A 22,376-nucleotide genomic window follows, 5' to 3' on the forward strand; every position below is an offset into this window, starting at 1 on the left:
CCATATGTAAAACTTGAACTTTTATAGAGCTCCTGGCCTCCCTCTCACCTCCTATCTTTTCCCTTGGGAACATTTTATTGGTATCTTTGGGAAAAAAGAATTAGCTCCCATGGCTCAGCCCCTTCTGGATTCTCTATGGGTCTGCCCATCTGAGAAGGTACTCTCTGATCTCTCTGCTTCCTGGAAAGGGTCAGTCCTAGTCGGGTGTGGGTGGGGAAAGGAAGGTCGGAGATGCCGGTGACTATGCGTCTTGCCTAATTCAGGGATTGCTAGCCAGCTTCTCTGGCTTCAGATCTGAAGCCACCTTCTTCAGTTGGCTTTATCATAATGAAGCTGACCTTTTGAGCTGCATCTGTTTGATGCCTCCACTCAATTGATTCCAAATGAGACAGGGAAGAAGTAATGATAGTGAGCTTGCCTGTTTTGTTCTTGATCATAGTAAAAATATCTCTGTTTCAGCATTAAATATGAGGTTAGTTGTTACCTTTAGAAAGATAACCTCTATCATGTAGGAGAACATTCTTTAATTCTAGCTTACTAGGAGTTTTAATAAGAAATGTCTGTTAGGTGGTGCCTGGCTGACTCCATCAATAGAGCATGGGACTCTTGATCTCACGGTCCTGAGTTCAAGCCCTGCACTGAGTGTAGAGATCACTTAAAATAAATAAATAAATGAATGAAAGGTTTTTAAAAAAAGAAATGGGTGTTAGATGCCATTAAATGTTATTTTAGCATCTACTGAGGTAACGATATTGTTTCTCCTTTGACATATTATGAGATAAAACATATTAGTAGATTTTTTAAAGTTAAATTTTGCAATCCCACAATAAACACTGCTTGGTCACATGTATTATTCTTTCAATACATTGGTGGATTTGATTTGTCGATATTTTACATAGCATTTTTATAATTGTATTTGTAATCGATGTTGGTCTATCTTTGTTGTTTCTGCTATGATTACTATTACTTTCTCTGGAAAAAGTCATCACTGTCTTGACTTCTATCCCTATAGTTTACCTTTGCCTGTTTTAAAATTTTATGTAAATGGTGTCCTACAGCATTTATTCTTTTGTGTCTGGCAACTTTCATTTATTCAACATTATATTTGTGAGAGTCAAGCACTTGTTGCAAGTGACTGTGGTATATTCCTCCTCGTTACTCTATCTTTTCCCCTGCAGGAATATACCACATTTTATCTATCCATTCTACTCTTGATGACATTTGGATTGTTCCTAGTTTGAAATGGCTGATATGGGGCCCCTTTCTGAAACATGCATGACTATCCCCCCAAGAAACTACCTGCCTCTGCCTGCGTGTGCCGGGCACAGGCATGGAATGTGACGGGAGATGCTGGTGTTCTGGAAGCACTGTGGTTCTCGGGGCCCCTCTCTGAACCTGCTGATGAGGCAAGATCAGCCCCATACTCACCCCAGGGCTCCTCTCTGCATTTCCTTCCACTCACGCCCACGGTGAGCTGGTCAGCCCTTTCTCAATCTTGCCTGCGCTATTTCTCACAGAAATTGCTCAGCATTTTTGTCATGGTGATGCCCTCTGCCCTAAGTTCAACCACTGACATAGATTTTCTCCATTTTTCTCCTTTTCCTTTGTTGCTAATATTATCTGAAATGGGAAGAGTTAAAATTTGAAAGCAGATTACTGCCCTCAAACAGTTCTTCTGCATCCCCAAAGACTGCACTATCTGTTGATTTTCACGTTCACTCCTCAGAAGGCAAACTTCTCACCTCCCATCATTGCACTTGATGGATGCTTCACTGTCTGTCTCCCAGTCAATGGCACTGATACCCATAATTAGCTGTTAAGACTCTTAAAAAGCCATGCCCTGGTGGTCCAGTCTCAACACAATGTCTGGCTTAAGGGAACACCATCCAGCAACCAAAGATTCCTTCTTTCTTTGTCCACTTCCTGCATACATGAAAGTTGCTCCTAGTCCTTTTTCTCCCAAAGTTCCCCCAAATACTCCCAGTCCATACCTTGCCCTTGTGCTTTTCTCCTTCTTCCCACTGTTTCCTCATCTTTTCTCACAAGACTCCATCTCAAAAAAGGCAAAAGAACAGAAGGAAGGATGAGGAAGAAACAGATTACAAGAGAGCAGAATGGGAACTGCAGGGAGGGGTCAGACAGCCGAGAAGCTTGACCCGGAGTTTTAAGGAACACACTTAGACTGCACATATTTGCATCTTAGCTTTGCCGCTTAGCAGCCATGTGACTGCAAGCAAATTGTCTCCCCACTCAGCTTCTCCCTCTGTCAAGTGGCAATGATAGCGCTACTTCACAAGACTGTTGCGAGGAGAAGATAAGTTTGTAGACGCGATACCTCTAGAAGAGTGCCTGCGGTGTGTCATGAACCATATAATCAGTAGGTAGTATACAGTAGCTTATACTCCTGGCATATGCTAGGGCTCCAAAAGTGTTTATTGAATGAAACTCATTTGTTACTTTGTCTTTGAGGGTTTCATTAATGGAAATGTCTGCATCTCCAATTGTACAACTCCATCCTTGGGCCATCATAAATCATGCCCCAATAGGAAAAAAAAAAAAAAACAACCTTACAAAAGTTGTAAATGGCTTTCATCACATCTCGTTTGTGCCCACAACCCATTGTGTTGTTTCAAGCCTTCGAAAATACAAAGGGAATGAAAGGGGCTTCTGTTTCCTTCTTGCACAAAGAGCTGCCCATAAAGACCACATAACAATGTCACTTCACAAAGTGGCTCCCCGTGGCCTAGTAGGTTGATGGGCAAGCCGGTCCAGCCACACAATGGTAAATACATTCACACAAATGTTCTGGTTGAAACCATCAGGCCTGAAAAGCTATCAGAGACCCATTAAAAACGGATTTAGAGGAAACTTCAGCGAAATTAAAAAGCTTCTGACCACAGGGAGAAGCATCTATGTTGCTGGAGCAGGGAAGTGGGAGACTCTGGAATCAAGCTGCAGGAACCAGAGAGAGGACAGAATCGTGAGAGATAGGAGCATGGCCTGGGAAGGGAGCCCCAGGGCAGCCCCAAGCTGGAAGCCTCTGCAGCTGGATTTAAAGGTGAGGTCTGAGCTAAGAGCACTTGGGGGCCAATAGTGGGGAACGTATATGTCAAAGGAGCAGCTCTCTAGAATCTCAGGAAATAGCAGGGGCATTTCAGGGTCAAAGAAGAAAATCAGTCTCAGAAATGGATCCTCTTCATGGTCACTTTGAGTTAATCCAAATATGCCCAGTGCTTGTCCCTTACCCTGAGGTCACAATGGGGTATGAGTATTTGGGACTGGCCATTTCTCCCAGACCACGATCCTCCATTGGCAACTGACTCTCACTGATGGTGTTGAGACTAAATTAGACCCACACTGTACCCATTTATTCAACAAGCTTGTTATTTTGCTGCAAAATAATTCAAACCCAAAAATACTGATTTTTTAAAAAAGCTCTATGGCTGGCAGTCTCTGAAGGCATGCCAGTGGGCTCTGCACAGCTCCACCAATTTCTGTACCAGTCTGATCTCATTTGGATGCAAGCTCAAATGACATAAAAAAAAAACAAAAAAAAACCCTCTAGATAATGTTTGTGCTTTTCTATGAGGATCTGTGTTATTAGTTCTCAACTAAACACATTTGTAAACAAATTGACATAAGTCACATACAATATATCACTGAAAATACGTGAATTATGGTACCCTCTGGTGATTATTTAAACATTAAGGCAGAACAATGAAGCAACCTTTATCTGATTCAGAGAAAGCCAGTGTCTGTCTACCACTGATTGCTTAAATACATTCTGCACCTTTCAAGGACAATCACTGAAGGAGATAGTCATATATAAGATTTCCAAGAAGTCAGGGGGAGGATATTGGTGCTGGGCTCCTTTCTCCTCAAATAACGGTCAGGTTGTTGGGCACTGAGGCAGGGTGGGCAGTGGAGGGGGCGGTTCACATGGGCTAATCAAAAAAAGGAAAGATAAAGAAATAAAGATTAGAAGATTTCACACTGAAATAAAAAAACTCATGTTGCCTTAAATATAATTTGTGTTAGTTACATTTCAATTCCTAATTTATACATAGCAGGGTTGATAAAGAATTACATTATAACAAAATTAGCCAGAATAATTAGCATAGTATATGTGCTACTGATTAAACACCCAGCAGATAGCTTGGTAATTAAGATCAGTGAGTGCCATATTTTGAGGCTTTGTCATCTTATTATCTGCCTAACAAGTGCTTCATCTTTACCTCCCTTCTGATTTGAAGTTTGATAGCAATCTCAGTAATTCTTGGGTTTTTTCTTTAAATTACCTTACCCAAATTCCGATAATTTTCCTATGGCCACTACCCTCCCTCTCTTTGTATTTACACAAATGGTGCTGGTGTTGTTATATTTCTTTCTAAACATAAGGCATTTGATAGTGCCAAGCATTTCTGCGTGGAAATTCAGGTTCAAAAATCCCTCTCAAAACATAATTCTTTGGCGGAAGGAAGAATCAGAGGCCAACCACCCTCTCTACAAGTTGGTCAGACATCTGAACTGAAGACTGATCCACTGAGTTAAGATCTCAAAAACACATTGCCGAGGATTCCCAGAATGTCTCCAGCAAGGTCCATTTTCAATTCCTGTGACCCTGGAAGGCAGTCCATTAAGTGGCCTTGGCTACTTGCTCATTGATGAGCAAACCCACCATGCCACTGCTCCTCCTTCAAGGACTTTGGGGTTGCCTGCTGTCCAAGCAAGATACAGTGGGATTTTATCTAAGGAAGGCAAGAGTTCCATTGCCAAAGACCAGAAGGCTTGGGGAGATCATCCACATTCTTTATGTCAGGCTGAGCCACTTCTGCTACATCTCTGTAGACTAAACCAGGACATTCCCGTGACTTTAAAGGTAGACTGAATACACTACCTACATCAACCAGGAACACTTTGAGCTGCAAGTCCTTGAAAACTCGTGAACCGTGCTCAAGGAATAAAGACGGGAAGTCTGGTAGTTGGCGGCCCAGAGCTGAAGCAAAGGTCCAGAAATGTCACTGAGAAGCCATCTCTTCCCCTCCTTCTATTCCATTCTCCTCGGTATGTTAATCCTTCACTCTTGACTGTTACCTCATGGCTATAACATGGCTGCCACACCTCCACACATCACGTCCATGTTCAAGGAAAGAAGGAAAGGGGACCTCCAGCTACTACTTCTCCTTTCAATCCGTTTCAGGACGGAATCTCACCTTAGCTAAAAGAAGTCATTGTTCAACAGTACCTATGAGAGTTCTCTTTTAAAATGCTGTCCCCTTTTCTTCTTCCCCCACTTACCAACATGTCTACTGCCCCATGTCTAGAATAATCCTTAACCGAGACCTTCAGGAAGACGAATTCCCATGGCCCCGTGAAGAAAAAGGCCTCCAGCCAGTGGCCCTCCCCAGCCCCTGAAACGCGAGCCAGGTTTGTCCTATTTATAGCAACGCCCACAGTGCCCTGCGCGGCGCAGCTGCTACCTTTGGACTCCACTGAGAAGAGAAGTGTGGTCAATGCACAAACAACATCACCATGTCCAGCTCTGACCGCCTTCCGGATTACCCGCTCCACTCAGATTTAGTGAGGAGATTAAAGTCTGCCCTGGACGCCAGGGATGACGAGACAGTGAGCCGCTTGATCTGCACCGAAGTGGGGCACGTGGACGCCACGATAGAACTGGCCAATGACGACTGGATGAAGGACCCCGCGGCTCAGCTGCCCGCCGGCGTGCTCGTAGGTAGTCAGGACGATCTGTCGCGACATTCCCCATCCTGAGCGTGTGTCCGGGGCGGGCCATTCCTGGAGGTGGAAGGGTGAATGGGTGAAAAAGGCGCCTGCTGGGTGCTTGCCTGTCTGGTTCTTGTTTATATCCGTACGCACATGCGGCGTATACTGTGTGTGTCTCTATGTAACCCCTGGCCCGCGCTGCAAACAGCTTGAACAGAGGAAAAGCGCTCTGTGGCGCCACCATCCTCCCACAGGCCCTGTTTTCATTTCCCCACTCCTAATGCATGTGTAAATCGCCCCTCCCCCCCGCCCACAGCCATGCCTTCGATGTAATTTTGTGTTCTGCTCTGTTGAGTTAATGTATCTAAAGTATTTTCCATGATGCTACATAGTCTTCTTAATTTCAATCACCTATTGAGGTGATTAATCACAAAATACTTAAGCCAAATGCCTACAAGAGAGGAATATTTGTTTACATTTTTACTACTATCAATAATGCCATAATTAGCATCTTTATTAGCATTCGTATGGCTTTTTTTTTCCTATTCAGGTTATATCCTTAAAATAAATTCCTAAGAGCAGAATTCCAAAGACAAATGAACAAGGACAGAAAAGTTGCCCAACTGTTTTCTGAAAGGGTTTCTATTTCCTCTGACAGTGAGTGTGTGTGTCTCACCACACCCTGAACATTGCTGGTGAGGAGTATTTATCCTTGAACTGAAAAAGTGTGCGCTGGTCCTTGTCCACTGCCTGCCCACCTGTCCTTCCTCTGCTGCTCCGGACAAGGTCTTAGCCACAAGGCTTTGTTTTTCTTTGTAGACCTCTTCACATGGGACCTGTCTATTCAGAAGGGCAATCTCTCCCCATTTCTTTTTCTTTTTTTTTTTTTTTATCAAAAATTTTGCGGAACTTCTTTGTAGAACAAATGGAACTATTTGCCCTGGTGCAAGATTTACTTTATTTTTTTTTTATTATGTTATGTTAGTCACCATACTACTGTAATGGAGTACTCTTCATTAGTTTTTGATGCCATGTTCCATGATTCATTGTTTGCGTATAACACCCAGTGCTCATTGCAATACGTGCGCTCCTTAATACCCATCACCGGGCTAACCCATCCCCCCACCCCCATCCCCTCTGAAACCCTCAGTTTGTTTCTCAGAGTCCATAGTCTCTCAGGGTTCGTCTCCCCCTCCGATTTCCCCCCCTTCAGTTTTCCCTTCCTTCTCCTAACGACCTCCGTGCTATTCCTTATGTTCCATATATGAGTGCCGTGTTCTAGCTTGTCAGGTGTGCTTGGCCCCTACAAGGTGTACAGAGGGCTCTTCCCCACCCACTAGACTGAGTCCCTCCTGACATACATGTGTGCGTGCACACACATGTACACCTGCATATACACACACACACAAACACACACATTCTCCCACGTGCAGAAAGTATATCAAAAGGGAGTGTGCATGGGGCATTGGTGCTAGCCAGTGGGGCTTCCGTGTGATGAAGAGGGAGATCCAGATCAGTCCCGCAAGGGGGTGACAGTCCTTCTGCTGCCTCATGGCGTGCGTGTACCCCCTCAGCTGCCTTTCACTGGGGACTTAAGCAAGTTGCATTAGGTTTTAGGGAGCAACCGTCTCCTGCTTCTTCTTTTCCTTGGTCTTCCTAATATCTGTGGCCACGATCAGGGTGAGGGCCCAGGAGCCACGAGCCCAAAGAACAACACGCCTTTGTTCCGACCTTAGCTTTACGCAGACAGGCAATGCAGTCTCGCCAAGCCAGCGCCCGGTACGCTCCCCAGTGCATGAGATTGCACTGGGCTGTGAGGAGGGAGATTGTCATCATAAACTGCAGTTTCGCCAGGAGCATTGAGCTCTATGTCTTGCATTTGCCACCCTCCCCACCGCACACTGCCTGCCCTGTGCCCACCTGTGAAGCTGACCTTATGAACTGTATCCCCTGCCGCAAGCGCTCTGACTCTTGTTGGAGGCAGCTAAGGGAAGCTGCTAAGAGGAGCAGGGAAAGTGGGTATTTGCTCCAGGGACCCCTCCCTGCTGGATCTCTGCTGCGATTTGACTTCATCCTTGTGCCAAAGGCTCAGCTCCTGGCTCACAGTTCTCACCTCCCTGCCTGCCCCTTCAGACGCAGGGATGAGGGTGCCCACTTCGGCTGTGCCACCCCTAGTTGGCTTCCCTGAACTGCACCTACCTTTGTTACACCCCGTGGTTAAGCCCTCTGTTTTCTGCTATGCTTAAAAGCAAGTCCCCTCTCTCCACATCCCCCTTTACAAAGCCATCGAAGCTGGTTGGGGATCTGTGTATTTGAAATCCCCAATTTAAAATATCATTCTTTTCACATGACTAATTGCCCTGCACCATCTTTACTGTCCCCGCGCCTCAACTTTGCTGAACACTTGAAAGCAATGACATTTGTGTTAAGAGAGTTTCATTCCTTCCCACGATGAACCCATTACATTCTAAATCACATATGTATATACTTCTCCCCGCCCAACTGCACCATTCAGAAGGGCAAGAAAAGTTCGTTGCTGGTGACATGTTTTAAGGGCTTGGGTTAGTTCAGGGTTGTTTTCATTTCAGGGCGATCATACCCTGAATGATTAAGGCACACCAATGAGCTGTGTGACCTTAGGAAAGTCACTTCCCCTTTCTGGGCCAGTGACATGAAATTCAATTAGGGCTTCCCAAACAGAGGTCCATGGTGGAATGAGCTTGGAAGATGCTTCCTGCTGAATCACACGCTTGGAGTTCGACACAATCGTATAATCAAGGCTCGTTGTGGTTTTGCCACCAGGGGAATTGGTAGGTTGTAGATGCTTTTTTGGGAGACGCTGACTTGATTCACTGTTGAGGTCCCATCCATCTCTGCGCTCCTCTGAGGCTATGACCCCAAACACTCATTGTCACAGCCTGCAATGCAGCGTGGGTTCCTTTTTGCTGAGTGTGGGAGCAAATGAGCTCTTTCTCAAGGCCACTGTGAGTCCTTGGGGACCGTGCTTGGCAGGAACAAGAACTGTTTGGATTTAAATATACATGTGGGGTCTTTAGAATGCTTGAAGAGTGGTCAGAACTTATGGCAATACCTTGAAATGCAGCCCATACCGGGAATGGATACTGTGAAGAACTGATGGGGATTGGGGCTGGGCAGCGAGGACCAACACGGACGGGGAGAGGGAGGAGCCAAGCAGCATGCTGGCAAGTGCATTTAGGGGAGAGGAGGAAAGTTTCCATCCCAAGGACAACCCTGGTTGACAGGTTTCTGAGTATTGTTCAAAGATGACGATTTGTAGAAAGAAGACAAAGAAAAGTAACCATTCTCTCCTGTGTTCCCGTCACTATGAACACACAAGGACCTTTTGTCTGTCAGTGAAATCCCCATGTTCATTGCACTGTGAACTTATTATTCCACCAAAGGGAACACAAAAAATAATAATAATTTATTCTGATGCATCCATGTCAGTGTCACAATAAAAGCATAGAGAAAAAGAGGCACCAGCTGAGAAAACGATGGGAATGGCTTTTTCTGGAGAAGCCTCCCCAGGTGTACATGTCCCCCCTTGATGAGGGCAGAGGTCAGAGGAACTTGAAATTTTAAGCCCTAGCAGATCACGGGGCAAAGTACAGCATGGATCCTCCCTACACAGTTGGTAGAGAGTCAGAGGAATGGTCATCGACTGGGATTTCGCTAAAGACACAATTCACATGTCCCCTGAAGAGCCACCTGCCCCTGCAAGGAGGGACTGGGATGGACTGGGAGTGGGGCATGCTCTGTGTGTGTGTGTGTGTGTGTGTGTGTGTGTGTGTGTGTGAGAGAGAGAGAGAGAGAGAGATAAGCTGAACAGGGCTGAGCACATAGATCCCCGATGATCAGCTCCCCCATTTATGCCATCCACCCCATTCCAATAGGAACCTTTCCACCAGGGCTGCACCCAAATTCTGAGGCACGTGAGGACCTCCTCTGCTCAGGCCACCCCTTTCTTCCAGACCCTGCTTGGTTGATGGCCTCTGCTGGAGACTCTCCTCCCTCCATGAGGACATAATGCCCTCAGTCTCCATTAGTTACTGAAACACATGGCCTTGCTGGGCTAACTGTTATACCCACCAGATATTTAAAACTTAAAAACAACTCCTTGAAGGTGAGATCCTTGTCGAATGCTTATTGGTATCCAGAGCCTAGCACAGGGTGTCTGCCCTGAGAAGGAGCTCAAAATCTGTGCATCCTGCCTGGCACGGACAGGCTAAGCTCCTTTGCTGACATTAGGTGGGTGGGCACAGATTGCTTTCCCATAGATATTACTGGGGTTAGTCTTTCTGCAAAGAAATATTTAATTCTACTTTTGGCTAAAACCTAGTCTCTGCTGTTTAATATTAGTGACATTTGTATCATTTGTCCTTGCCTCTCTTCAATGCCTATCAGCTCACTAACCACTAAGACATGGGAAGGGAGAAAGGATGGCTGGGGGAGGGGTGGCGAGACCCTTCTTGCCCCCAAATGCATCAACTATACAATTTGGTAACTGGCGTAATCAAACTACTTAAGAAACAACTGATTACTAATTGCTATTATTAAGGATGTCAGCATTCCATGATTTTGCTGCTGATATATTATATACAAGTCAAGATGCTACTTGAATTCTTGATTGAAACAGAAAACTAGAGACATTATGTTGTGTTTGGGGTAATGGTATTTAAGCATCTGGAGGCAAGTTAAAGAAATACTAATTGGGTTTTTATTAAGAGATCGCATCCAGCAGCATGTATATAGGTGGGGAATGAGTGTGGGGAACGTGTGATAGGCATGTGCTACACGTCAAGATGGGGTCTATTTGTGGAATTCAACTTCTCATCCAACCAGCACCCCTGCAGGCTTAACACTGAGTCCACCATCACATTAAGGCCACATCCGCCACCCCTTCCCCACGCATGGAGTAGAATATCACCCAGGACAAACCCAACAGTCAAATGTCAGTTAAATGAGCACAGCCCCTCCCTTGTAGGAGTCATATTTGAACTAATGACAGAAGCATGCATGCCTCTGGTGGCTCTGAGACAGGGTGTATTGGGAACGGCAAGAGACTAACAGTGAGATGACCCTGGTTCTTGCCTTGGCTCCACCACTGCCTCTGTGGTCTTGAACTTGTCAGTCCATCTCTCTGAACCTTATATCCTTATATCCTCCCTATCTCTCAGGGTCTTTACAAATTGCGCTAAGGTTTTGAGACCAATGACTTGTGTTTGTGGAGGACATTGACAAAACCCCATTGCCTTCGGAAGTGCGGTGCATCCTAACAGAGGCCAAAGAGATGGCTGATTCCACACCAGTGAGGGAAGGAAGGTATCTCCTGGAGGGCTGGTGGGAGACTGGTTTGTGAACTTGAATGCACCAAATAAGCAGCAGCTTGGCACAGGGCCAGCCCGTTCTAATTGTTAGGGAGAATACGTCTCCAAACCAGAACATGCTAGAACTGGAACCAGCTCTAAGTGGAGGCAAAGAGAGAGGAATCACAGTTAGCAAGGACCTTCATGAAGTATGCATTTCCCAAGGGCTTTTGTCTTTCCCACTTACCCAGCTGAGGAAAACAAGGCTCTAAGAGGTGACGTTACACGCCCGAGGTCCCAAAGCTGTAGGAAGTATCGATCCAATGCTCTTCCCAGCATTCCGTGATGCCTGTAGTTCGTCCGTCTTACAGCTGCATTTTACAGGTGGGGACACTGAGGCTCACATTTGTTCCTCCACTGGTCAATAGCCAGTTAGCAGCAGTGTGTTAACAAGGTATGTTTCCTGAGTTTTTGTCAAGGGCTCTTGATACCCACCCAGACACATTTTGCAGGAAGATCCATGAACAAATTTCCCCACTGAAGCTGCATACAACCCTTTTACTTTACCTTACACACACATATACTCATACCCACACACATCAATAGCATGGAGTCTCTGATTTCAAATAATTCAAATAAGAGTATTGAGAAAAAAACATGGATGAATAAGTGGGGTCTTTGGCTGCCAAATAAAACAGAAATGGAAAGCAGGAGGTCAGCGGCGACAGGGAAGGATAGAGAGGGAAACACTCCGCCATCTCGGCTGCACACCCTGAGCCGACAGTGTGGGGGCAGGGAGACCCTGCTCGAAGCAAAATGAAATTAAACCTTTCTAAGTACTTATAAATCAGCACCTAATGACACTATCCCACCACCAGCCGGAGCATTGCTCTTATTACTTTGATTCACAAGCCAGGAAAAGATCCGGAATTATGCACAAATTATTGTCCCATCTTCTTAATTAACACTGATTGCAAAATTCTTGCTAAAGTCCTTGCTAACAGACTCAATTATGCGCTGCCTGAATTGATTCACCCAGATCAAGTGGAATTTATTAGAAATACACTTTCCTACAATAACATCAGATTATCTTTGAATATAGTTAAATTATTTAGGAATAAAATGGCTCCAGCTTTTGCTTTAGATACAGAAAAAATATCTCCCACCACCTAGAATAAAGATATTTCTTTGCTTTCAACCAGATACACACCCTAGGCTCTTTTCTTTCCCAGAAGCAGGTTGAATCACTGTGATAAGATGAGATGCATGTCTTAGAGCTAATGGTCCAGCTTCAGAGCATATGGGGCAGGAAGAAAAATCCTACAGGGTCACGTCTCAGCTCCCCCCAGTATGAATTGTCACTGCCTGTGGAACACAGTGAAATTGCAATTAGACTAAATCAGGATATTTTCAGAATCAAAATTGAGAAACAGCCTAATAAAGAAATAATGTATGCTGATGACATACTTCTATTAGCATCACTCCCAAGCACACTAGAGAGTTTTGAAAGGACAAAAAGAAATGAGGATGATAGGAAAGAGGCTTTTCTCCTTCCCAGGAGGATTATGGTTCCTGCAACGGTGTGCTCTGCTCAGGAAAAACATTCCTAAGGCACTAATTGGAAGTGGCAAATTCACTACCTGGCTCTACTTCTCCGTCCCATTGCCCATTAATTTCCAATACCAAAGTCAGCAACTGGATATGAACAGGGACTGGGTTTGTCCTAGTCACCAAATCCTGGCACACAGTAGGTACATAATAAATATTAATTAGACCAAAAAAGCATATGGGGGACACTAAAATTCTCTTGGGTTGGCTCTTGATAGATGGACATGTTCTTAACAGGCTATGATCGAAAGGAAGGGAATCCAAATAGAGGGAGCAGAGGGAGCAAACGTGGAGCACACAGGGGCATACCACCCTGTGCAAGGAAGAGGGACCTGCCTGGAAATGAGGGTGTGTAAACCAGAGCAGAGGGAGAAAAGTCAAGGCAAGTAAGTTGGGACAGTACTTCGTGAGACTACAAATTCTAGACAGGTGTTTACACTTACCTGGAAAGGCAGTGAGGATCCATTCAGCAGTGGAATGAGATCATCTAATTTGGAAAAAACAAAAACTCTTTTTACATAGGAAGGATGGCAGTGGAGAGACTGGTGCCAAGAAGGTGCCTCCTTCTTTACTAATTGAGTCCCTGAGGCAATACAATGCGCCCACCGCCCTTGAAGCTAGAGTTGGCCTTGTTCGGCCTTGTTCTAGTCAACAACGGGCTTAACAGAGGAAGGTCTGTGAATTTGAAAATAGATCAACAGAAACTATCCAACCTGATGAACAGCAAGTAAAATGATAGAAAATAAAACGAACAGAGACTGTGGGACAATTGAGAAGATCTAACATATCCAACTGGAGTCCAAGAGAGAGAGAAGGAAGATAATGGAGCAGAAAAAATATTTAAAGAAATAGATACCAAACATTTCCCAAATTTGATGAAAGACATAAATTTACAGATTCAAGAAGTTCAGCAAACCGGAACCAGATATAGGTGAGAGCAATAGGCCAAATGTGTGCCAGGGTATCTGTATGCTCTGCTGACTGTTGTTGAGTCGAGTTGGCCTTGAGAATAGAGAGCAGGTTCGCTGGAGTGAGGGGTGGGAAAGGCACACAGAGAGAAGGGTGCAATGACAGTTTCCTATTTGGAGGTACATGTCTCTCCCCTTCCCACAAACCTGCAGCAACTCCCTACTGTCTACAGCAAAGGTCAGCAAACTATAGACTGAGGGCTGGCTGCCTGTTTTTACAAGTAAAGTTTGATTGGCCATGCTCATTCATTTACATTTTGTCAATGACTACTTTCATGCTATCATGGCAGAGCTGAATAGTTGCCACAGGGACCATATGACCTACAAAACCAACAATATTTGCTATCTGGCACTTTACAGAAAAAGCCTGGTGACCCCTGTCCAACAGCTTCCCATTGAAATTTTATAGCAAGTGTTCAAGGGCCTGAAAGATGTGCCAGGAGCTAACTTACCCCACAACTTCTGCCAGCACCCTTTCACCCACCCTGTACCCCAGTGAGTGATGGATAACAGCACTAGTCAGAGCACAGCAGGAGGCAGATGATGCTCTGTCAAGTGTTTGCCATGGAAATTGATAGTAAGCTTTTAAAAATATTGACAGCAACTTGACAGTACAACAGTGTGTGATTACTGGACTTTTTTCTATTATATTTTTTCTTGTAATTAAGTTTAATTGTATATTAAAAAAAGAATCAGCCCATGGCAAATTGAGACCAAAAAAAAATCCCAGGTCCTTTACCAGTGGTTAGAAACTGTGGTCAAAACCATACCCGAATGACACCATCAATCCCTTACACCCTTCTTGGCTCTTGGGCAGGCCATCTCTCTGCTCTCCTGTCTTCATCTGCTCTAACAACACACCCCCCCCACATCCTTCCAGGGGGCCCAGGAGCCTCAGGGGCTCACAGTCTGAAGCTGAGTGGAGTTTGCGTCACAGGATATTTGCAGGGCATGAACACCTACGAAGAGAGGGAGAAAATCAGACTGACAGAGGAGAAGTTGATCTGTGACATGGACCCCACAGTGCCATGCGTGGCCAGCCCCGGGGGAGCTCTGGAGCTGAGACCCCTGTCACAGTGTATTCTGGAGTGAGGAGGCTCTCTGCAGCTGAGGCAAACCCCGAAGGAGTTACCATCTGGGACGACAAGTCTTCCCTAACAGTGGGGTCTGGGCGGCCCATCTCCATGTCTGCTGAAGGTCTAGTCCCTGCCACTTACCTGGGCTCTGACCTCCTGGGCCCACTGGCCGCTGCTTCTTTCCTACCCACATCCCCCCCTCTGCCTGACCCCCCCTTCCAGACGGCACCCATGGCCCCATGTGATGCGGTACTGAGGCTACACCTTGCCTCTTTCTCAGCCAAAAATAATAGGATACAGTTCCTCACCCCCACCATAGGCCAAGGAAAGGAAACAGACACCCTCCAGGGGACATGAGCCAGCCTTGTCCCTCAGCCCCCTCTGTGCTTTGCTCAGATGTCACCTGTGGAGAAAGCCTGTCCCATCCCTACTCCCCGTCACTATAATGCTCTGCTGGATGCATTCTCCCCATCGGACCTGTGCCTCTTGTTGGCAGTGATCTCATCCCGCTCACTAGTTACTGGTTGCCTCTCTATCTCGCCCACGAAGTTCAACACTTCCTACAGGCAAGGACTTCTACTCTTTGCTTCTGTAGGCTGCTAGGCTGCTGGCACCTGAAAAAATCCCCTGTACGTATAAGCTCAACATAGAATACTTCCAAATTGCACAGAAATTTACCCTTCCACCCGCAAACTAAGAAGCATCAGTTTCAGCAAAGTTTTCCAAAATTTGACTTTAAAAAAAATCTTATTTTTAACTTGCATTTGAAATTAGTAAAATTCTATATTGTGTATGTCTTTAATAATCATTTACATGTCTTAGAATGTCTTTTTCCTATCTTTCTGTTGGAAGCCCGAAGTTCTCATCTTTTACCAATGGAAGAATAAGTGAAGTCGACTTTAAATCCATTGGGTAAAAACTGGCCCCACTCTGCTCCATGCAGAGTTGCAAAGCAACCAAGCAAGCCCACCAGGAGCCCTCCCTCTTCAACTGCAGGATCAGCCAAGGTCTCATTTCTAGAAGGTATATGAAGGGTGACAGGATATAATGATCAGATCAAAGCAACTTCAAGAGAGAAGTATTTTGCTCCCTGTGTGAGATTCATAAAAAAACGATCAGTCTTAACATGCAATTTGTCTCAAGAGGGCAGGAGCTGCAATTTTATCATGTAATTAAATCCCTATGACAGTCGTAAAGAAACTTTGTCACCTTTATCAGGGAAAGCTTCGATAATATGCTTTCCAGCAACGTCCCCAGAGTCTATAAATGTCCTTCCAGGGCTATTTACTCGTGGCTATGCATGCTGAGGATCCGGCTGTTCTGTCTCACACTCCACCACCGTGGCTATGCGGCACTCAAGGGCACCTTTGTTTCTGAGCTTCCAAAAAAGCCCTCCTGGGCTATGGATGAAAGCAGCACTTGACCTTTGGATAAGACCACATTCGTAAGGAGAAGTGACTCTGTTGTCTGGCGTGATCCTCGTTGGGCTGGGTAGCAATGTCCGGAAAATAGGTTAGCGACGTGTTCCCGCTGCACCACCCCCCCGCCATATTGTGTTCTCCCACATGATGGGAATGAGATTTCTTAATAATGTGAAATCAGTACAGACAATTTAAGTCATTATTAATAGATATACTTGATCTGAGGAAGTAAAATGTTTTAATGTTTTGTTAAATGAGGTGTGCTGTGCTAACATTGTTATTCAGAGAAAAGGTTGAGATACTTTAACATTTTTTATATTAATGTCTGTGTGACTAACTCTGGTAGATGGGTGAATGTGTCCTGGAGCTCTTAAAAGCAGAGCCTTACACACCCGCCTAGCTTATTATTCTAAAAACTTTTTTTTTTAATTTGAAAAAGCTACAGGGAGTGGGGATGAAGGAGGAGTGGGTTTTAGAAATTAAATGGGAGAGTGGGGACTAAAACAAGAAAAAATGATTTACAGTGAAAGTAGTTCACTGTAAGACCTTAGCTATTGGCCAAGCAGTAGTAAGGTGAGTATCCTAGGGTCTGATCGGATTTCATACATGGCCATTTATAGAAATGATCCATGTAGGAAGTATGAATTGACCAGGCTAACAATACACATTCGCATATTTGAGAAAGTGCTCAGAATCTCACAATGTCCACCTGGGGAATGACTTGCTGTCCTAGCTTGTCCATTTACTTGGACACTTGATCCCAGAAGGAAGCAGACATTTGCCCAATGGCCCAGGAAAGAATCCATACGTTTGGCTCTCTCCAAGAACACAAAGAAATGGCAGAGCATCTTGCGGCCTGGAAACTCTACCTCGTGGCCTGAACACATGGAAAGTCTCTGTCCTGGAGAAACAACAGCCTGAGCCTGTAATAAAACCCACATTTCAAGCTCAACTAGATTCTTCCACCAACTACCAGCAGAGCTCATCCTCAGATACCTCTGAGCAAAAGAAAATCATTCATCAGTTCAATGGCAGGATACAAAGATCCTGACATCACTTGAGAATAATAACTATAATTCATTCAAACACTTACCATTTGTATATCTCATTATAATTTTAAGGTGGATTTTACTTTTTCATCTCATTTGACCCCGAGGCCAGAACTCCCTCTCATTAGTTACCTACCCTTCAGTTTTTGTGTCTCCTATGGATAAAACATTATGTTTATCATTTAAGTCCCAAAAATATTCTTTGCAAAATTATATTTAAATCCAGTTGACTACCTGGGTAGTTATTAGAGATATTTAGTCCATTCACTGAGTTGCCCAGATAGAAGCTGGGTACCGACCCCTATTTGGATTTTTGTCCTTCTTTTCCCAAGATTACTCCACCATATGCAATAAAAGGCCACCAATCAAGTTTGTTTAGTACTCTAAAGTGGTCCACAGATACAAGTGAAGCTCCTCCATCAAATAGGTACCGTTTGATAGTTCTTCTGAAGAACTAAAACCAATAAGCATACTGATTTGGAGAAGATTATTTTCATCAGAATCCCTCTCTTTCAAGACAGGTTCTGTATTTGCTCAGAAGAATTTCCCTGGACCAGGTCCCTGGAGGAGAAGCTGAAACTGGCAGGTTCTGAGAATGCATGCAACCACAGTGAAGGGGAAGGAGGGAGGGGGGCGGACTTTAGTGGTTGCGCCAGAGACAGAGGAAGTGCCCATGGAGGAGAGAGGAGGGGTAAGATTGTGCACATGGTGCCAGGCCCTTCATATCTTCAGGATAGTCACCAAACTCCCTACATAATGTTGGTAGTGGGCTTAAAAGCAAACAAACCAAACCAAAAAACTAAGGAGCTAATTTTGTGCCCCAGCTTGGGGGCAGGGCAGAGCATACACAGCCTGAGCGGACAGGGAGGTCAAAGAAAAACACAAGGAGGCAAAGTATGGGTTCGGTCAGGGTCCCAGGGAGGAAGGGAACTCAAACTGACACCTGACTGACACAAGTTACTCTGTACCGATATGCTCTCTGAACGGCTTAAAATACCGTCAAATAATTTGCTGCATTTATGTCACCTAAATTTGGGTATAAATATCAACAATAGCACCACTAACCTCTGACCCTAAAATCAAGAGGAAAAGTCTAGTATCATAAACAGGAGCCCCCAGCATCGTGCGAAGGTCTCAGCCACCTGACCCAGAGGACAATGGGATCCTATATGACTGGGGTTTTAATGTCACCTTGGGGCATCTATATTCTATATGTTCACTTAAATCATCCATAAGCATATATCCTACGGGATCAGAATGAAAACCTTGTCTGCACATTAGAAGCGCCTGTGGGGCGGGGAGAGGGTGTCTAACAGACCTGCTGGCCAGGCTGCATTCCCCAACCCGTGACACCAGGTCCTCTCAGGTTGGGATCCAGACATCCTTATCTTTTTAATGCTCCGCAGATGGTTCCACTTTACGGCCAAGATTTGAACCATCGCTCTGCACATACCATGTGTATTATTTCTCAAGTTGGAGTTTTTAGCAAGACCTTCCTAAAAGAAGACCCATATTTTTTTCCACCTTCTCTAAAAGGTTTCCAGGAAACTTTCCACTGCAGGTAGAACTATACCCCATGCCTACATCCCCTCTACATATTAATGAATAATTCCATGTCACAAAGGAAAATTCTTTTATCCACGGTGACTTGTTCCTAGTGACCCAGAAAGCTCCAAGGACCCCCACTCCCTTTTCTAAATATTCCCAGACCATCTTTTTCATCCTTTCTAGGGATCTTGCCCAGCATTGACGTCAATTCAGGCTTTGAGGAAGCAAATTCTTTACTTATCTGAAAACTAAAACTCTAGTCTTTCTGGTCCTTCTGTTATATCACAATTCCTCAAGGATTTTGGTAATTGTTCAGCAACATCATATACAAATTCCCTCTTGGAAGAAGTTGAGTTTTCATAAGGACTGAAATAGGCAGAGAAGATAAGGTTCGAGTCATATCTTGAAGCTTATGCATTGGCTCTGACTAAGCTGAGAAGGGTGAGGACAATGAAAATGAAATTAAAATGGCCTGACCCGAGCAAGGTATGGATGGAGAGAACTGTTGTACAATGGGCAAGAAGGAGCCCAGTGCTGGATCAGGAAACAGTGCCGTTCACCTGTCACTTAAGGACATCATTCGGCTGGTGGGAAGGAGGACTAAAAAACTCCTATGTGTTAGGGTCCTGTGGTCACTGCTCTTTCCTGTGTGATCCTTGGGGGCAGGATTATTGTATTTTTTGTCTCTGTATCCCCAAAACCTAACCACACACCCTAGAGCATAATATTCCATGAATGCTTATGGAATGAATAGATGAATGAATGGATTGGTTTATAAGTGTTTGTAGGGTCTTTTGGGTTTTATTTTGTTTTTTTTAATGTAATAATCACACATATGGTTATTATTGCTCTTTAAAAAAACAAAAACAAGACACCTCTGTCATGCTCCTGAAGTAATCTACATGTCCTACTTGTAAAATCAACGCTGTCTCCCACGAGCTATTTTTAAAGCTCTCACAAAGAACCGTGTCTGTTTCTGGACTACTATTCCCTACCCACCGAAATCAAGCTTGGATATTTAGGGCACTATTGACAAATATAATGCATGGAAAGCTAAATTTACCACAGAACACAGGCCAGAATGGCTCTTATCCCTGGACTTACCTCCAATTCTCCCACCCCTTTTAAAAATAACCCATGACAAAATATATCAGGAACAAAGGAATTCTCTGGTTTAAAGTGAAGTCCAAGTTGGATCATTCTATAGTTGTGTGTATTATAGTTGTGTATGAATAAGTCCTTCAGAAATGAATCTAATCACAATCCATCTGAGAAAAATAACATGGCAAATTGGCTAAGCTTATAGAGATGAAAAATCTGAAGAACTAATAGAGTAACTGCATAGTATATGAATGAAGTGGGGAGAGTGGTTGGCTTTATTTTAGCGTACAACTGATATGGGATATGGTCTCTGTAGTGTTGCCTTTTGTCATTTTCTGTAGGCACAAGCCTCTTATGTCTGATGGAGGATGTGCGTTCCTTGCAAACGTGGTTATATTCTTTACCACCGCATTGTCCATAGCACCCAGCAGTGTTTTAGGCACACAGGGGGGCCTTGAAAAAAATCTCAGCTGTTCCATTGATGAAACTGATTCTGTCTTTGCCCCTGCTGATGGAGACGAGGGAGGTAAAATTTAAAACATGTGAAATGAGGTTTTAAAGAGCCCTCATGGATCCATTCTCATGGGTTGGAAGAACCAATATTGTTAAAATGTCCATACCATCCAAAGCAATCTACAGATTTAATGCAATCCCAATACCAACAACATTTTTTACAGAACTAGAACGGATAATCCTAAAATATAAAGAGAACTGCAATAAATAAATAAATAAATAACCAAAGAAGTCTTGAAAAAGAAGAACAAAGCTGAAGTGGAGGTATCACAATCCCAGATTTCAAGATACATTAGAAAACTGTAGTAATCAAAACAGTATGGTAGTGGCACAAAAACAGACACATAGATCAATGGAATGGAATAGAGAGTCCAGAAATAAACCCATGCTTATATGGTTAATTAATCTATGACAAAGAAGGCAAGACTATCCAGTGGGAAAGAGACAGTCTCCACCAAATGGTGCTGGGAAAACTGGACAGAAACATGCAAAAGAATGAAACTGGGCGACTTTCTTACACCATACACAAAAATAAACTCAAAATGGATTAAAGACCTAAATGTGAGACCTGAAGCCATAAAATCCCTAGCAGAAAACATAGGCAGTAATTTCTTTGATATCAATCATAGAAACATTTTTCTAGATATGTCTTCTTTGGCAAGGGAAATAAAAGCAAAATTAAACTATTGGGATTACACCAAAATAAAAAGCTTCTGCACAGCAAAGGAAACCATCAATAAACAAAAGGGCAACCTACTGAATGGGAGAAGATATTTGCAAATGATATATCCTATAAGGGGTTAAAATCCAAAATATATAAAGAACTTACACAACTCAACACCAAAAAAATAATAATAATCCAATTAAAAATGAGCAGAGGACCTGAATAGACATTTTTTCAAAGACATACAGATGACCAACAAACACACGAAAAGATGCTCAACATCACTAATCATTAGGAAATGCAAATTAAAACCACAAAGTAATATCACTTTACACTTGTCAGAATGGCTAAAATCAAAAACACAAAAAATAACAAGTGTTGGCAAGGATGTAAAGAAAAAGCACCATCATACACTGTTGGTGGGAATGCAAATGGGTGCAACCACTGTGGAAAATAGTACGGAGTTTCCTCAAAAAATTAAAAATAGATTTACCATTTGATCCAGTAATTAATTCCACTGCTGGGTATTTACCCAAAGAAAACAAAAACATTAATTCAAGAAGATATATACAACCTTATGTTTATTGCAGCATTATGTACAAAAGATATGGAAGCAACCCAGGTATCCATTGATGGATGAATGTATAAAGAAGATGAGGTATCTATATACAATGGGATATTAGCTATAAAAAAGACGGAAATCTTGCCATTTACAACAACACAGGTGAACCCAGACAGTATAATGCTAAGTGAATAAGTCAGTTAGAGGAAGATAAATACCACATAATTTCACTCTTATGTGGAATTTAAGAAACAAAACAAAGAAAAAAGAGACCCAAAAGAAGACTTTTTTTTTTCATTTTCAGTATTTTTTATTGTTATGTTAATCACCATACATTACATCATTAGTTTTAGATGTACTGTTCCATGATTCATTGTTTGTGCATAACACCCAGTGCTCCATGCAGAACGTGCCCTCTTTAATACCCATCACCAGGCTAACCCATCCTCCCACCCCCCCCAAAAAAAGACTCTTAAATACAGAAAACAAAATGGTAGTTGCCAGAGGGAAGGTGGGGGGGGATGGGTGAAATAGATAAAGGGGATTAAGAGTGCACTTACCGTGATGAGCACTGAGAAATGTATAGAATTATTGAATCATTGTATTGTACACTGGAAACTAATATAATGCCATGTGTTAATTATACTGGAATAAAAAAATAAAGAGCCCCCATGAAGCATTCAATAGACAGTCCTATGAAATTTGGTAAGGCATCCTGACATGTGGGGAAGGGTAGAGTGTACAGTAGAGGTCACAGATCTGAGGTAGAACCTCAGACCCAGCATCTGAGTCCCTGTCCTTGGCCAGCCAAG

Source organism: Leptonychotes weddellii, chromosome 3 (genome assembly GCF_054177405.1).
Source record: "Leptonychotes weddellii isolate Sample4059 chromosome 3, ASM5417740v2, whole genome shotgun sequence".
In the NCBI taxonomy this organism is placed as follows: Eukaryota; Metazoa; Chordata; class Mammalia; order Carnivora; family Phocidae; genus Leptonychotes; species Leptonychotes weddellii.